Source organism: Mesoplodon mirus, assembly GCF_964341445.2.
Source record: "Mesoplodon mirus genome assembly, chromosome: 2".
Lineage (NCBI taxonomy): Eukaryota > Metazoa > Chordata > Mammalia > Artiodactyla > Ziphiidae > Mesoplodon > Mesoplodon mirus.
This window is the reverse complement of record NC_138977.1, coordinates 112,795,497-112,813,246: the sequence shown is the minus strand read 5'-3', so window position 1 is coordinate 112,813,246 and position 17,750 is coordinate 112,795,497. Positions and strand designations below refer to the sequence as shown.

At 39.5% G+C, this 17,750-nt stretch overlaps 1 protein-coding gene across 1 annotated transcript in view; it reads right to left on the bottom strand.

Moving 5' to 3' along the window:
- The window catches only part of LOC309814643 (uncharacterized protein), an 82,784-nt gene that overhangs the window by 6,086 nt on the left and 58,948 nt on the right, over positions 1–17,750 (bottom strand). The window contains exons 3-4 of the mRNA XM_082640653.1: positions 7,960–8,017; positions 1,372–1,467 (exon numbers count right to left, since the gene is read on the bottom strand). The gene's annotated coding sequence lies outside the window, so the exon portion shown is untranslated. The remainder of the gene's footprint in view (positions 1–1,371; positions 1,468–7,959; positions 8,018–17,750) is intronic.

The following is a 17,750-nucleotide window of genomic DNA, read 5'->3' as shown; positions in this document are numbered from 1 at the left end:
TGAAAAAAAGCTAGATATTATTAGGTAACAGATTATATGACTTTGGCTTAGTTTTAGTTTTGTGTACAAGACCCACTACATGCTGAGTGTTGAGAGAAGAAAGAGAAGATATGGGCCTGAACACCAGGAGCTGTTTCTTGGAAGATGACAAACTTAACCCACACTTTAAGGATATGCAATGTAGTAACAGTAAAAATAACCTTTTATAATATACTAAGTAATGCTCTGAGCACTTTTCATTTATTAATTTATTTAGTATCTAGTTAAGGAAAGCAAACAATGAAGAAAGGTGTGACAGAAAAGTATCTCATATGCCTAAATGGCATTTGAGGAGAGGGGATCAAATGATGTTTAGCATGAGTATGGGCAATAGTAAAATAAAATTAAGGAAGCCAAATCAGACCATAATGTGATAATCAATGTCAGGCAAGTAATTAAATATTATGAAATAAATAATAGGGGGAGCACAGTTTTATCCTGTCAGGCTACTGAAAAAAAAGATGTTCAAGGTGAAACAAACACAAAAACACCACCACCACCAACAGCAAAACTTCACCAACTAAAACAGGAAATAGAAAAAAGTAAAAGTATGAGGAAATATGGTTCTTGATGTCAGTAGAAAGTTAGAATATGAGAAATATTAGAAGTTCACTAAGAAAAAATACTCAAGAATACAAAGGAAAAATAAAAGAAATAACTTGTCTTGTGAGCTTGACAATTTTGTTACCAGTTTCTGGTTTTATCAGACTGTGACTTGGCAATGTCATATTTCTGCTTTGTAGGACGTATGAGGGTTTTCTTTTTGCATGATATCCTTTCACTTGTTTGCGAATATTCTTTAGGCACATTAAAGGTGTTTTTTCATTGTTTTTAGGTACAAACAAAAATACAATCCTGAAATTAAGAAGGCTATAATATTGTTATAGTAGTCAATCTTATAAGTATGAACTTGTAATTCCATTAATTACCTATTTGTTTACATAGTATCGAGTAATACTCTACAACATTTAACAGTGAAGGCAGTGTTTCCTCTCTTCTCCTCACAAACCAAATTTTAGTAGATTTTATTACCTATCTTAGTCTTTATCTTTGTACTATTAAACATACAAATGCCTGTATTACTTGACTTGTCTGCGTAAATGATATCTTTGGACCCCTAGCTTTCAACAATCAGAAAATCAGCTTACATTCTTTCTCAGCCATTACCCTTCCCTCTTTCAATTTTATCATACAGGTATCCTTTCTACACTTCCAAAGGAGATGCCATTAGAAAGAGAGTCTTAAAAAACATTTTAAATGATGAACTCCTAAACCAACCACCTAGAATATAATTTCCCAAGGCTTCATCTTGCCTGGTACTCACTAACTCACCTGGGAAGCTCTGGTATAGAAATTCTTCCTCTAATGTCCATGGCTCCACTCCTTGCTCCAATTTGAAAATCACCTTTGGCTTGGTAATGAAATACCCTGTAGAAGGAAAAATGACAGAATTTGGGTCACGCTGAATGGGCTATAGCAACTCTGAAGGAGGGAGAAGGTAGGGTTTCTAGAGCAGCACCTTGATGGGCTCATTTAAACTTTCCATGGGATGTGAAAATACGTTCTTCCTGGTGCTCAAAAGAAATGAAAAATCTCAGATTCCTGAATCAAGAGCCTCAACAATATTAACCACAAAAGATCACAAGTTTTGGTGTCTAAGAAATAAAATGCATGCTATTCACACTTTGATATGGAAACTTTGCTTATCCACCGAGACAAGGTTGTGATAGTTCTCCAGCATCACGTCCCTGTACAGCATCCTCTGAGCAGGGTCCAGGTGCTGCCACTCCTCCTGGGTGAAGCCCACAGTCACATCCCTAAATGACACTGACCCCTGGAACGGTACATTTCCGCTCAGTCTGAAGTGGTCAGAATTGGGGTGGCACAGAAAAGATGTATGGAAACTAATTCTTACCAGGTTCACTGCTGAGAGTTTATATGTTATGATACGTACATTATTTCATACTAGATTTTATAAAAGGGAAATAATTTTTTAAAATCCTGCTTCTGTTTTAATCTATGCACTATGCCTTGAAATGTACTGGCTGTTGTGAATAGTAAGAAGAATAAAACATTCTTCTTGTTCTCCAAAAAGTTAAACACTATACAAACACAATACACTCAAAAACTCCAAAAATAAGGTGTTACTAGTATACATTAGAATATGTAAAAAGTATACTGGGGTCAGGAAAGAAAAGTTAACTCTATTTTTTTGTCAATAGCTTATGTTTAATTGGAGAGAAAAAGCTTTAAGGCCTTCAACATGCTGGATGGATGTTCTTTATGAGGCAACATAGCACAAACAAAATATTGGAGGCATTAAAAACTCATGGGTTGACTTTAGCTTCTGCCTCAGGATATAGAAAGCTAGAAAAAGAATCACTCTCATTCCTAGAATGAAATGGGCCTAGTAACTTCGAATTCACTTCCTTCTAATTTATCAGAGATCCAACATTCTCAAAGCACTCAAAGTGCCCCAAAACTCGGAACAGACAGTACCTGAAGGGAGAGGGGAAATGTATGTTCTTGCCTACCTGAGTTGGACCACAGGAAAGAATCCCACCAGAATAGGTGACATATTAGTTGATGAAGACTGGGTATGGGCTGGCACAATAGTGTGAAACCCCTGTGGGCCACAGACACTGAGGGGGCTTGCACCTTCTTAAAGGACTTTTCTCCACAAACCCCACTGGGCACTTACTGTATTCCTGGGAGAAGGGAAGGATTATGCACTGAGCCTACAACTACAGCTGGGGAAGGGGCAAGAAAACCAAGCAGGCCACGTCCCGAAGACCTAGGAACTCAGAGCATCCCCGAGACTGAGGCTGTATTAGAATAAGGTACACTCTGCCCACTGCTTCCCACCAAGAAGCTAACAAGCTTGGAATTACAAGTACCTATAGAGTATTGCTGACAGATGGACTAGAGATAAATAAAAAGCACGCAGAAAGACTCTCTCTGAGGCACAAAGAGAAAACCTAAAAACTCAGAAAGGAACAGATGTAACTTTTGGTAAACTAACCCTATCCTAAAACACAAAGTATCTCTACAACATGAAGTATCTCTATAGAAATTTGAAGCCTGTGGTGCACTGAGTTTAGTAACACAACAACAAATCTCAAATCCTGCCAACACCGAACTAGATTAACTCAAAGCCCTGGACTAAAAGCCTACCAGGAGGGGCTTCCCTGGTGGCGCAGTGGTTGAGAACCTGCCTGCCAATGCAGGGGACACGGGTTCGAGCCCTGGTCTGGGAGGATCCCGCATGCCGTGGAGCAGCTGGGCCTGTGAGCCGCAGCTACTGAGCCTGTGCGTCTGGAGCCTGTGGTCCAACGGGAGAGGCCACGATGGTGAGAGGCCCGCGCACCGCAATGAAGAGTGGACCCTGCTTGCCGCAACTGGAGAAAGGCCTTGCACAGAAACGAAGACCCAACACAGCCAAAAATAAATAAAGAAATTAAAAAAAAAAAGCCTACCAGGAAAGTCATGCCCATTTCCAGGAATAAAATCTATTTACCTTGGTCTAGAATCCAACACAAGATATGTGGGTTTCAACCAAAAATTATGAGGTATATGAAAAGGAAGAAACCAACAAGATACTACCAAGACACAAAGTAATCATCAGAACTAGATTCAGGTATGACATGGATTTTGAAACCATCTGACAGAATTTTAATTAATTATAACTAATACATTAAAGACTGTAACAAAAATGGTGGACATACAAAATCAGATGGGTAATTTCAGCAGAGAGAAATGCTGGAAATAGAAATGCTAGATATGAAAACACAGTAACAGAAAAACACAGACATGAAGAATGTCTTCAACAGGCTCAGCAGCAAGGAAAGCAAGGAAAGAATAAAGGAACTTGAGGACAGGTCAACAGAAACTACCCAAACTGAAACTCAAAGAGAAGAAAAAGTGAAGAGGGTAAGAGAATACAGAACACGGAAAAGCCGTGAAATACAATCAAATTTTCTGACATATGCATAATTGGGATCCAGAATAAAAAGAAAGAATGAGATAGAAGAAATATTTTAAGAAACGGTGGCTTAAAATTTATCCCAATTAGGGCTTCCCTGGTGGCTCAGTGGTTAAGAAGCTGCCTGCCAATGCAGGGGACATGGGTTCAAGCCCTGGTCTGGGAAGATCCCACATGCCGTGAAGCAACTAATCCCATGCACCACAACTACTGAGCCTGGACTCTAGAGCCCGTGAGCCACAACTACTAAGCCCACGTGCCACAGCTACTGAAGCCCATGCGCCTAGAGCCTGTGCTCCGCAACAAGAGAAGCCACCGCAATGAGAAGCCTGCGCACCACAACTAAGACCCAACACAGCCAAAAATAAATAAATAAATTTATTTAAAAAAATTTTTATCCCAATTAATGACAGAAAACAAACCAAACATCCAAGAATCTCAAGAATACCAAGCAGCATAAAGTCCCCCTAAAAGCAGTTAAGCAAAACATATTAAAACCGCTTAAAGAGAGAGAAAATCTTGAAGGTAGCCAGTAAACAAAGAAATATTACAAAAGAGGAATAAAGATAACAATTAAAGCAGGCTTTTCACCAGAAGCCATGCAAACTAGAATACAATGGCGTGAAATTCCTAAAGTGCTGTAAGAAAATAACTGTCAACCAAGTATTCTATATTTATCAAAAATATCTTCAAAAATGATTGAAATAAACTTTCCCAGAAAAACAAAAATTTAAATAATTCTTCACCAGCAGAACTACTCTCTAAGCATTGTGAAAGGAGTATGAAATCAGAGTGAAACTTGGATCTACACACACAAAACAAAGAGTGATAGAAATGGAATAAATAAAGGGAAGTTAAATTAATCCTTCCTGCCCTGGTTTTTAATTGCTCTAAAGCAGAGGTTGGAAAATTTTTTCTTTAAAGAGCTAGACAGTAATTTTAGGTTTTGTGGGTCATACATTAAATATTGCAATTGTTCAACTCTATCACTGTAGTGTGAAAGTAGTCACAGATGAGACATAAAAGAATGTGTGTGTCTGTTCCGAAGAAACTTATTTACAAAAGCAGGTAGCAAGCTGAATTTTACCTATGGGCTGTAGACTGTGATCCTTGCTCTTTTTTTTTTTTTTTTTGGCGGTACATGGGCCTCTCACTGTTGTGGCCTCTCCCGTTGCAGAGCACAGGCTCCGGACACACAGGCTCAGTGGCCATGGCTCACGGGCCTAGCCACTCCGCGGCATGTGGGATCTTCCCGGACTGGGGCACAAACCCGTGTCCCCTGCATCGGCAGGCGGACTCTCAACCACTGCACCACCAGGGAAGCCTGACCCTTTTTCTTTTTTTTTTTTTTTTTTTTTTTCTTTTTGCGGTATGCGGGCCTCTCACTGCTGTGGCCTCTCCCGTTGCGGAGCACAGGCTCCGGATGCGCAGGCCCAGCGGCCACGGCTCACGGGCCCAGCCGCTCCGCGGCACATGGGATCCTCCCAGACCGGGGCACGAACCCGTATCCCCTGCATCGGCAGGCGGACTCTCAACCACTGCGCCACCAGGGAGGCCCCTGACCCTTTTTCTTAAGGACAACTGACTGTCTAAAGCAAATAGAGTAGCATTGTATTGTATGTATATAGCATATGTTAAAGTAAAATGTATGATGTAATAATAGCACAAAGGACAGGAGGGAAGAATTGGGAATATACTGTTGTAAGGTCATTATATTAAACACCAAGTAGTTTAATATTTGAAAGGAGACTCTGATTAACTAAAAATGTATATTATAAACCCTAGGGCAACTATTTAAAAACTTAAGAGATATAAATAATGTCAATGGGAAAGATAAAATGGAGTAATAAAAAATATGCAACTAATCCAAGAGAAGAAAAAGGCAAGGAGAAACAAAGAATAGAACAAATAGAAAACAGCTAGGAAGGGGAAGATCTCAATTCACCATACCGATAATCAAATTAAATGTGAATGCTCTAATCAAACCAGATTGTTGGATTAGGTAAAAAAAAACAGGACTGGTTATAAGAAGTGTACCTTAACTATAAAAACATGGAAAATTAAAGGTAAAAGGATAAAGAAAGAAATACCATACAAATAATAATCCAAAGAAAGCTGGAGCAGCTACAGTAATGTCAGACAAAATAGATTGCATAAGATGGGATATTATAAAAAATAAAGAGGCACATTACATAATGATAAAGGGTCAATTCTCCAAGGCAAAAGTAAATGTGTATGCACCTAACAAAAGAGTTTCAAAATATATGAGGTAAAAACTGATAGGACTGAAAGGAAAAATAGACAGACAAAAAAATAATACAGTTGGAGACTTCAATATTTATCTAAGTAATTGATAGAAGTAAAAATAAAATTGGAGAAATATAGAATACCCAGACAACATTATCACTGAACTAAACCTAAGTGACATTTATAGAACATTCCACCCCACAACTTTAGAATACACTTTCTTTTTAAATGTACACGGAATATTCACCAAAATAGAATGTATTCTGGGCCATAAAACAAATCTCAACAAATTTACAAGAAAAGAAATCATATACATTATGTGCTCTAGCCAAACAAGAAATCAATAACAGGAAGGTCTGTGGAAATCTCCAGCTACTTAGAAATTAAACAACATACTTCTACATAACCCATCGGTTGAACAGAAGTTTCAAGAAAAAATGGAAAATACTTTACACGGAGCAAAAATGAAAACAGAACTACAAATTTATGGGATGCATCTAAAGTAGTGCTTAGATGGTCACAAAATATTAAATGCTTTATTGGAAAAGATGAAATGTTGGCAGTCAGTAAGATCAAACTCATTGGTGACCTTCACCAGAACAAATTCAGGCAGGTGTTGGGAAAGAACCAAACTTGCATGCAATGGAAACCTGATGTGCAGAAATATTTTCCAGAAAACAAAATTTGAAATTTCTGCTGAAAACCAGCATATGAAAACCCAAACAAAACCCAAAAAACTTCTTATGAAGAAGTTACAGTAAATTATTTTGGACTGCCCATTTAATTACTCCTCAAAATACTAGGTTTTATCGCAGATTTAAGCTGGACCACAGAACAGCTATCTATTTAGTCTCTGGTATTATGGTCTCTTGATAATTTACACCAGTTATGCTTTGGCAATATGCCCTCTGTTTCTACCATGCCCTCTTCCATAAGTGGCAACAGCCTTCATTTATTTCAAGGTTGTTTTAGAATATTGCTCACAAGTTCAACTTTTTTAAAAAAAATGTATTATTCTTGGCTGTGTTGGGTCTTTGTTGCTGTGCACGGGCTTTCTCTAGTTGCAGTGAGTGGGGCCTTCTCTTGTTGCAGAGCACGGGCTCTAGGCACATGGGCTTCAGTAGTTGCAGCACGCAGGCTCAGTAGTTGCAGCATGCAGGCCCTAGAGCATGAGGGCTTCAGTAGTTGCGGTGCGTAGCTCAGTAGTTGTGACACACAGGCTCTAGGGTGCTTGGGCTTCAGTAGTTGTGGTGCGCAGGCTGAGCAGTTGTGGTGCATGGGCTTAGTTGCTCTGCAGCATGTGGGATCTTCCCGGACCAGGGATCGAACCCATGTCCCCTGCGTTGGCAGGTGGATTCTCAACCACTCTGCCACCAGGGAAGTCCCAAGATCAACATTTTTTTTTCCAAGATCAACATTTTGATGACCAATAACAAAAAGGCTGTTCTCAGACTCCAGTGTCAGGAAAGTCTTCATGTCCCATGAAGAATCAGTTTGGTTCATCCTTATTTTCAATGCACTTCCTGAAATAATGTCTGCTATTGCTATCAGAGACAAATGTACAGCTTAGCATCTATAACTTAAACATTAAGGACTTGAAGGTCAGTGACATACCACCTTTGCCCTGCTACTAATCTGCTTATTTCCTGCTAAGCTGACATTTATCTGTTTCTACATTTAGAAAAACTCACCTGGGATTTGTTCATTTTCTGCTTTCTTTAAAAAATATAGAGACCTGTGAAGATATAACTGAGATACAAGGAAAGAGAAATGAGTCATAAGAGATCTGACCTCCCCCATAGCTCCTTGATTTACCTTCCTGTAAAATCTGCACACTACTGGGTAAAATGCCTTCCTATGAGACAATGACCTCTTGGTTCCTTAAAAGAAAAGGAATGTAGAATCAACAGAATAAAATATTTAATAACAGGCTCTCAAAAAAAAGCCTTGAGTTGTGGTTGCCAATTTCTAAGGCATAAATATCCCTGTCATAAAAATAAATACTTCTGTTATGATCAATTTCAAATTACTAATATGATGTCATTGAAGAGAGTTGGGAAGAGATGTTCAATAGTATTTCCACCATATTGATAAAGTAGATAAATAAATAGCCTCAAGAGCACAGATATGAGTAAAATGAAGGAACTTAATTAGAAAGTGATGAGTTTTGAATATAATCACAGCCAAGAGCAGCCTAAGCAGACATGACTACTAAATGCAATGCAGAATCCTAGAAAGGATCATAGAATCAACCCAAGTGAAAGGAAAACATATATCCACACAAAGAGTCTGCCAAATATAAAACCAGATCAAGTTAAAATTTTAAGAATTTATTGTGCATACAGAAGAACAGACTGTGAACCAGGGAGACTTCAAACTGAACATGTCAGGAAGCTCAGAGGCATGTCCTTACAGAATGGTTTACAAAGTGAGAATGAGAAGGTATCTAACCTTTACAATGATTAGTTATTACAATGATGTTTTCCAGACAGCAGGAGATTAGTTAAAAGTGACTATCTAACACCATTTTAGGAAGATGACTTAAGTTTTGTTTATGATTATCAGAGGCATATCAAGAAACAACCTATGTTAAGTTTTGCTTATGTGGCCTAACTGTTTTGTTTTTGTTTTTTTTTTCGGTATGTGGGCCTCTCACTGTTGTGGCCTCTCCCGTTGCGGAGCACAGGCTCAGCGGCCATGGCTCACAGGCCCAGCCGCTCCACGGCATGTGGGATCTTCCTGGACCGGGGCACGAACCCGTGTCCCCTGCATCGGTAGGCGGACTCTCAACCACTGCGCCACCAGGGAAGCCCTGGCCTAACTGGTTTTGTCTGCTGGGGAATTTTCAAGTTTGGTGTCCGTTTCCTTTTAACAAGCTGTATACAATCTTTCAGAGCAGCATTATTCATTATAGCCAAAAAGTAGGAACAACCCAAATGCCCATCACCTGGGGAATGAATAAACAAAAGGTGGTATATCAGCACTACGGTAGAGTTTGACTCCATTTTAAATTCTGACTGCTGTAGGCTTCAAGCCTACTTCTCCCTTTCCCTTCTGCCCCACATCCAGGCCAACTGACAAGGAAACCCATGTATCCTCTGGCCCACATGTGTGTTCTCTTTCCCAACCCTAGCCCCTAACTGCAATAAAAACCAGGCCACTCCTTCCCACTCTCTCTCAAGGCATTCAAGCAAGTTCTGGATCAGCTTGGGGGCTACCCTGCTCTGCCCAGAAAGTCACGTGATGTGACTAAAAAATCTTTTTTACACCCTCTTGGTGCACGTGTGTCTTGACATCCAAACCAAATTTGGGGTTGAGTGGTTTTAATCTGCACTCCATGGGGCCACTTATATCCTGGCAGCGGAATAATCTAGACAATGAGCAACTAGGGGTCTTTTTTCTCTGTTTTTTGGCTAGCTAACAGGTTTTGTTACCTGATGGGAAGAATGTGTTTTGAGCCCTGTTGTTTTATGCTGCACTTGCTGGGTCCATCCTGAGCCTCTTCCTCCGCCATAGATTTTACTGACCAAAGCTGGAAACTGCACTGTTTGAATTGTGTATAACTGTTGTTGAGGGACAAGAGTGTGGAACTAGGGTCCTTCTTTGGGTCATGTGTTTGGATCATGTGTTTCGGCCCAGACCTACATGTGTGCCTAAAATTGAATTGTGTGTCTCCACTCCAGCAGGAACTGTAACAGACACTAGGATCCTGGACTTAACCTTGTGGCCATTGGCTGTATGTCAACCAGGCATTGGTCTGCATTGTATAGAGCGCTCAGGAGAAAGACTACTATCCTGTGCAATATATGGGCCTTTTGTGGTCAGTCATGTGGAGTAACAGCAATTACCATGTCACTCCTAAAAGTCGCTCCTAAAAGCAGATGGCTCACTAGACCCCTACAAATGCCATGGAGGAAGCCCTTAACCCTGAAAATTCTGCTTTGAGACTTTTTGGAGGAAGAAATTTATGCTTACGAGAAGGATAGAAAGGACCCGCAAAGTATACCCAGCAATGACAACAAAAGCAATAAAGCTGGACATGAGGGAAGAAAGAAAAAGATGAAACAGGTCTCACAATTTGATCCAATTCAAAACCTAAAATTTACTAAAGAAAAAATTTATTCAGCAGAATAATAAAAAGGGCATTGACTGACTTTTGCACCTCTAAAACATAAGTTAAATTAACTTTTACATCTGCTGAGATGCACCAATTGGCAAACTTTCATGGCCTTAATCAATCCTGAAGCTATAGTTAACAGTTATACTTGCTAAATTTTAAACAGGCTACCCTGTACCAAAGTAACCCCTATTCTCTTTAGGAGAATTACCAATCATAAAATAGAGGACACCTTACCTTAACCCTCAGAACTACTGTCTTGCTTAAATTCCCCATTGTTACAGGTGCCCAATGCTCTAAAATATCCCACAGTGGGCACTCTGACTCAACCTGACCCAACAAGTAATAAGTTAAAATTAAATTAAATCTTTGGCACTTACATTGAGCTTGACAAAACAGGATCTCACAGAGCTTCCTCTCTAGTTAAAGTAGTTAATACAGATGATCATAAATTAAAACAGGGCTTTTAAGGACTAAAATCCATTAAATAAGACCTACCTAAAAGAGGAGTGATCATCCCCACTGCTTCTCCATCTACAAGCCCAATTCGGCTTGTTCTTAAACCTAGAAAGAATAAATGGTGTCTCATGGTGGATTTCTGTTTCTCAATGCCACGGTCCCACCCATTAAGACCCTCACACCCAGTATTACTGAAATTACTGACTTCACCCAGTGAGCAATAGGTAAACACTTTTGCAGTCACAGATTTGGTCAACATATTCTGTTCAGTGCCTATTTTAACAGACTCTCAGCCACCATTTGACTTTACCTTTGAAGGGACACATCTTTACCTGGCTATGCATGCTGTACCTTAACAGCCCTGCCATCATGCACAAATTGCAAGCATGATCTCATGGAGGAGGTGACGTTTCCTGTTCTGAGTCCCTTGCCAGAATCCAAGGGAAAGTGAACCCTCTGCAGACTCCATGGCTACTTGGGGAGCTGCTTGAGATCAACTAACTGAACAGCAGTGGAGTTTATATATTTTATAGGGCTTCCCTGGTGGCGCAGTGGTTGAGAGTCCGCCTGCCGATGCAGGGGACGCGGGTTCGTGCCCCGGTGCGGGAGGATCCCACATGCCGCAGAGCGGCTGGGCCCATGAGCCATGGCCGCTAAGCCTGCGTGTCCGTAGCCTGTGCTCCGCAACGGGAGAGGCCACAAGAGTGAGAGGCCTGCATACCGCAAAAAAAAAAAAAAAAAAAAAAAAACAGATTGTGGCTCCTTTTTTGTTGTTTGGCACTGACAGCTTTCTAACCCCACATCTCCCTTCCCATTCAGTCCCATATCGAGACAAGCTGATAGAGAGCCTCCCTTGCCACAGAAGGCCCAGGTTGCTTACTCAGCAACTCTTCCTGGTCTTACCCCCTACCCACCACTGAAACCAGAAAAATACTCATGCTGTATTGTTTCAGCAGGTTCTCACTAATATTGTTTATACACTGAGGGAAATAATCCACAGAAAGCTCTCAAAAAAAAAAAGTGAAGTGCTTTGAGGTAAGGTCTACTTTTAAACTATTTTCCAAATCTGTACACAGTTTCTCATAAGAATCTTTTAAGCACTTTTTTAATTTTTTTTTGCAGTACGCAGGCCTCTCACTGCTCTGGCCTCTCCCGTTGCGGAGCACAGGCTCTGGATGCACAGGCTCAGCGGCCATGGCTCATGGGCCCAGCCGCTCGGTGGCATGTGGGATCTTCCCGGACCGGGGCACGAACCCGTGTCCCCTGCGTCGGCAGGTGGACTCTCAATCACTGTGCCACCAGGGAAGCCCTAAGCATATTCTTAAATGCCATATGTGCTGATGGACATAGTGTAAATTCAGTTCAGAATCTGGAAATAATGAGAGTAAACCAAGGAAGGTGAGACTTTTTAGGGAAGGCTGTAAGTAGAACTTTGACTGTGACTAGTGACTTCTTTCTCCAGACCATGCTGTTTTAATTCCCCAGGGAAATGACATTTCCTTCGCAACCTGCCCTCTGCCATCCAGGGACTAGCTCATTTCTGGTTTCTAAAATTTGCCCCCATATATTCACTGTCCCAGTATTTGATTTAGTGGATGTGGTGACAACACCTTACTCAGCAAGATGACGAACTGCTGAAAAGATACATGTGCCCCTATATTCCTAGTAGCGCTATTCACAACAGCCAAGACACTGGAAACAACCTAAATGTCCATTGACAGACGAATGGATAAAGAAGATGTGGTACATATATACAATGGAATACTACTCAGCCATAAAAAAAGAATGAAATAATGCCATTTGCAGCAACATGGATGGACCTAGAGATTATCATACTAAGTGAAGTAAGTCATAAAGAGATAAATATCATATGATAGCTCTTAATGTGGAATCTAAAATATGACACCAATGAACTTTATCTATGAAACAGAAACAGATTCACAGAGAACAGACTTGAGGTTGCTAAGGTGGAAACAGTTGGGGGAGGGATGGATTGGGAGTTTGGGGTTAGCAGATGCAAATTATTATATATATAATGGATAAACAACAAGGTCCTACTGTATAGCACAGGGAACTATATTCAACATCCTGTGTTAAACCATAATGGGACAGAATATAAAAAAGAATGTACACATATGTATAGTTGAATCACTTTGCTGTAGAGCAGAAATTAACACAACATTCTAAATCAACTATACTTAAATTTAAAAGAAAAAAATTTTTCAAGGCAAAAAAAAATTGCTGTACCCTGCAGTTCTGGGATCTACCCCTTTCTGGGACTGTGTCTCCATCCCGAAACTGTGGAGAGAGATCAAATGCAGCAAGGGTTCTCTTCTGAGTGAGATTTTATTCCTGGTGTTCCAGCTCTTTAAACTCACAGGAGCTGATATGTTCCCTAGAATCGAGGATTTAAAACTAAAGGAAATATTCATATTTGGAACCTTCACCCAGAACTCTGTCCCCTGGAATACTGGCCCCCTAGAAATCAGAACCATTGAAGACAAAGACAAACTAGAGGATGCCTGAGTCACCCCGTTGCAGAGCTGGAAACCAAAACGGGCCCTGCCGGGCTGCATATTCACGCGGCCCCGCCCACTCCAAGGGGCTGAGAGCACCTGCACGCATGCGCATATGCCCCGCTCACGCGAGCATAGGTCCTGGCGTCACCGCATCAGAGCTGAGGCCCTACTGTTGCCCAACCGCCCCTTGTCCTGCTCGAGATGCTGCTGCCTGCCATCTCGGGGTCCTGCTGCAGCGTCCGTGGCCCTCCTTCCCACCGCGAGGCACCGCCACCTCCTGCCCAGCCCACGCTCTAACCTCTGCTTCCTGGAAGGTGGGAAACCGGGATCTTAAGAGTTGTTGAGGGGGCTTCCCAGGTGGCGCAGTGGTTGGGAGTCCGCCTGCCGATGCAGGGGACACGGGTTTGTGCCCCGGTCCGGGAAGTTCCCACATGCCGTGGAGTGGCTGGGCCCATGAGCCATGGCCACTGAGCCTGCGCGTCCGGAGCCTGTGCTCCGCAACGGGAGAGGCCACAGCAGTGAGAGGCCCGCGTACCGCAAAAAAAAAAAAAAAAAAAAAAAAAAAAAAAGTTGTTGAGAAATCTGGAAACTTCGGGATTTCGGACTTCACGAAATTTCCAGGCCCAGGAGGGTGGCCAACAAAAATGGCGAAGTGGCGCATGCCCGGGCTGGAGTTCTGCTGGGCACGCAAATCAAAAACTACGTTTACCGTAATCCTTCGCGGCCACTTCTTAGTATAGTATAACTGTTGAAGTAGATCTATCTTGTTTAAAGGGCTGGAAGATTGCTCTGGAAGGCCTGTAGTTCTGGAGTTTTCAGTGCCCTCCCCTCACTCCAGGAGGTTAGGCTCTACCTATAATATCAATAACAACTAAATTTAATTTGGGGAGAAAACAATCTGTTTAAAAGACATTTGCGGACAACTGTTAAAGCTTAACTATGGTTGTGCTAATAATGAATGTAGTTTTAGAGATACATACCTACATATTAAGGAATGGACTATATTTAATTTATTTTAAAATGTTTCAGCAAAATATGAGACAAAACAAATACAGCAAAATTAAATGTGTTCAGTATAGACAATGGTGTATGGGTGATCACTTTTACTCTGTTCTGTATGATTGAAGATAGAAACTTCAATAAAAGAAGGAAAAAGTAAAAGGACTGGGGTGTATTTAAAACACTCTGTCTTTTAGGCACAAAACTAATGGAAGGGAAGGCGTATGTCAATTATCAGTTCTTGTAAATAGGAAATTTAGTTTAAAATCTTTAAAAAAATGAAATGTAGTAATAAAGTAAGAAAACAGCATCTCTATCAAGCAGAGTTTGCCTCAAAATTGAAGAAAAAGAAACTAACTTTTCAAAATTAAGGAAGCAATACAAAAATTTGTAAATAAACCAGAAAATATATGCACAGAAAGAAAAGAAAAAGTGAATATCACAAAATCTCCCAGAGGTGACTGTGCTTAACTACTAGGTGCACAGAATCAAATCTTGTGGATGTAAAAATTAATGATGATCCTTTCACTACATAATATATACTGAATATTTTTCTTGGAAAATATAACATCAATTATTGATGATAAACAGAAGACACTTTCATTCACAATAGCAAGTAACTAAAATTTTAAGAGATAACTTATATGGAGAAGCTTATAAACCTTGCATTTTGATGTTGAAAAAGACTTGAATAGGCATGCATAGGTGGAAAATGTAAATACTTTTGCCAGAACTCAGAATCTGAGCAAATTTTAAAATTTCTTTTTGTTATTTGTATACTTTACTTACCTTTTTATTTATATTTACCTTACAGAACAATAAAATTTTATCCAGAAGAAAGAAAAATTTGATAATGGCCAGAAAACAGTTGGAAAAAATATAATAATACTTATCAAATTATAACCAATATGATACTACTGTGATAAATGAAATCATTCAGTCTTGATTCCATGTTGGAGAACTGTGAAATTTTCTGCCCTGCACTTACACTGACCTCTTTTCTCTAGGTACCAAGACTGACCCTCTTTCTCTTAATTCCTTCTTGGAGTCACCACTTCCAAGAACAGGACAAAATGGACTGAGACAGGCTAAATTACAAAGAAAACAACTCCTTTCTGCAGGATCAAAACACCTACTTGACAAAAGTCTACCAAAATTGTCCAGAGTTCTTTCTGCTATAAAACCTTTCTTGATCCCCATGCTTGGGGGACACTCTCTTTGATTGTTCTCTTTATTGTAACTAATTCCAGGAATAAGTGAATTTAGGAACAGGTTTTTAAGAATTACTATATAATAAAAATAATATTTAAAGCAATGAGGAAAGAATGGAAGATTTAATAAATCATGTTAGGGCTACTAGTCAGTAATCTGGAATAAAAATTTATACATACCTCATATATTACAACAAACAAATTTCTCAAGGATTCAAGAATATTTAGAGACCATATGTGCTTTTTTAAAAAAATACTAAATCCTTGGATTAGGAAAGCATGATACCAAAGACAAACCACAAAGTTTAATAACCAAAAAGTTTTATTAGAGAAATATTAAACATTTCAATCTTGGAGGGAGGGGATGAACAAGATTTAAAACCTAATGAACCAGGAAAACATATTTGTTACAGATATGAGAGACAAGTAATTTGTTTTAATTAATAAGCAGGTTTTACAAATCAATAAAGGGATCAACACTGAAATAAAGATAGGCTAAACACAAGCAGGCTTTTAACAAAAAGGAAAATGCAAATGAATAATAAGAACAAAGAGAAAAGTCATCAAGAGAAAATTAAATTCTATGTTAAAGAAGAAGAATATCTGGCACAAAAAATTGGAACAGAATTTTAAGATATCCAGGATTTACGTGAGTTTGAGAAATTGCTCATTCTCATTCATTTCTACTGTCAGTATAATTCTTCAAAGACTCCAGAGGCTAGTCTGTATCCAAGTTTTAAATGAGTAAGTGTTTTACTCAAGTAATTCCACTTCTTGGGGTGTATACTGATCTAATAATTGTTCAAGACTTATATAAAGAATGTCCTTCACAGTTTAGTTGAGTCAATACAAACATTCAAAAGATTTTATTGGTAAAGTTAATTATGATCATCATTACTGTACAAAGTACAGTAATAAGCAGCAGCCTTTAAATACGATAAAGTAGAAGTATACTAAATCATACAAGGGATATTCAAAATATATTCTGAATTTTTTTTTAAAGACACACTCCAGTAACAAAACAGAGCAGTCTATGTAAAGTATGTATTCATGGAGATATGACAGTGTCTGTCATAAGGAAAGCGCTCAAATAGTGGTGCCTGTCCTTTCTAGTTAGGTTATGTGAATGTTTTAAGAATTTATTGTGTCAGTGAACTTGGTGTGTATGCATATTTTTGTGAAAGAAGTTATTTCTGTATATGACTTGTATATTTTGTGTTTGTCCATCCATCAATTGTAGGAGTTACCACCAAAAGCTATCTTGAGAATAAGGCAGGTACTAAACAAATATAACAATAAATAAAAGGATACATTTATTATGTAAAAATACTTGCATGTCTATATGTGTGAATTATCGTTCATCAGTAAGTACTGGGTTGGCCAAAAAGTTCCTTCGGTTTTTTTTTTAACATCTTTATTGGAGTTCGGTTTTTAAGTAAAAATAAGACACATTTTTCATTTTCACCAAGAACTGTATTGAACAACGTATTCACCGTTTTGTTCCACTACCTTCTGCCACTTTTCAGGCAACTTCATAATTCCATCTTCCCAAAACTTTTTATCTTTTTGAGTAAAGAACTGTTCCAGGTGCCTTTTACAGTCTTCCAGGGAATTGAAATTTTTTTAGATTAAGAGAATTTTGTAAAGACCGAAGTAAATGGAAATCTGAAGGTGCAATGTCTGGTGAATACGATGGATGAATCAGAACTTCCCAGCCAAGCTGTAACAGTTTTTGCCTCATCATCAAAGAAACACGTGGTCTTGCGCTATCCTGATGGAAGATAATGCATTTTCTGTTGACGAATTCCTGACGCTTTTCAACGGGTGCTGCTTTCAGTTGTTCTAATTAGGAGCTGTACTTGATGGAATTAATCGTTCGGTTTTCTGGAAGGAGCTCATAATAGAGGACTCCCTTCCAATCCCACCATATACACAAAATCACATTCTTTGGATGAAGACCAGCCTTTGGTGTGGTTGGTGGTGGTTCATTTCACTTGCCCCACGATCTCTTCCATTCCACATTATTGTACAGTATCCACTTTTCATCGCCCATCACAATTTGTTTTAAAAACGGAACGTTTTCATTACGTTTAAGTAGAGAATCACATGCAGAAATATGGTCAAGAAGGTTTTCTTCGCTTAACTTATGTGGAACGCGAACATCAAAGCGATTCACA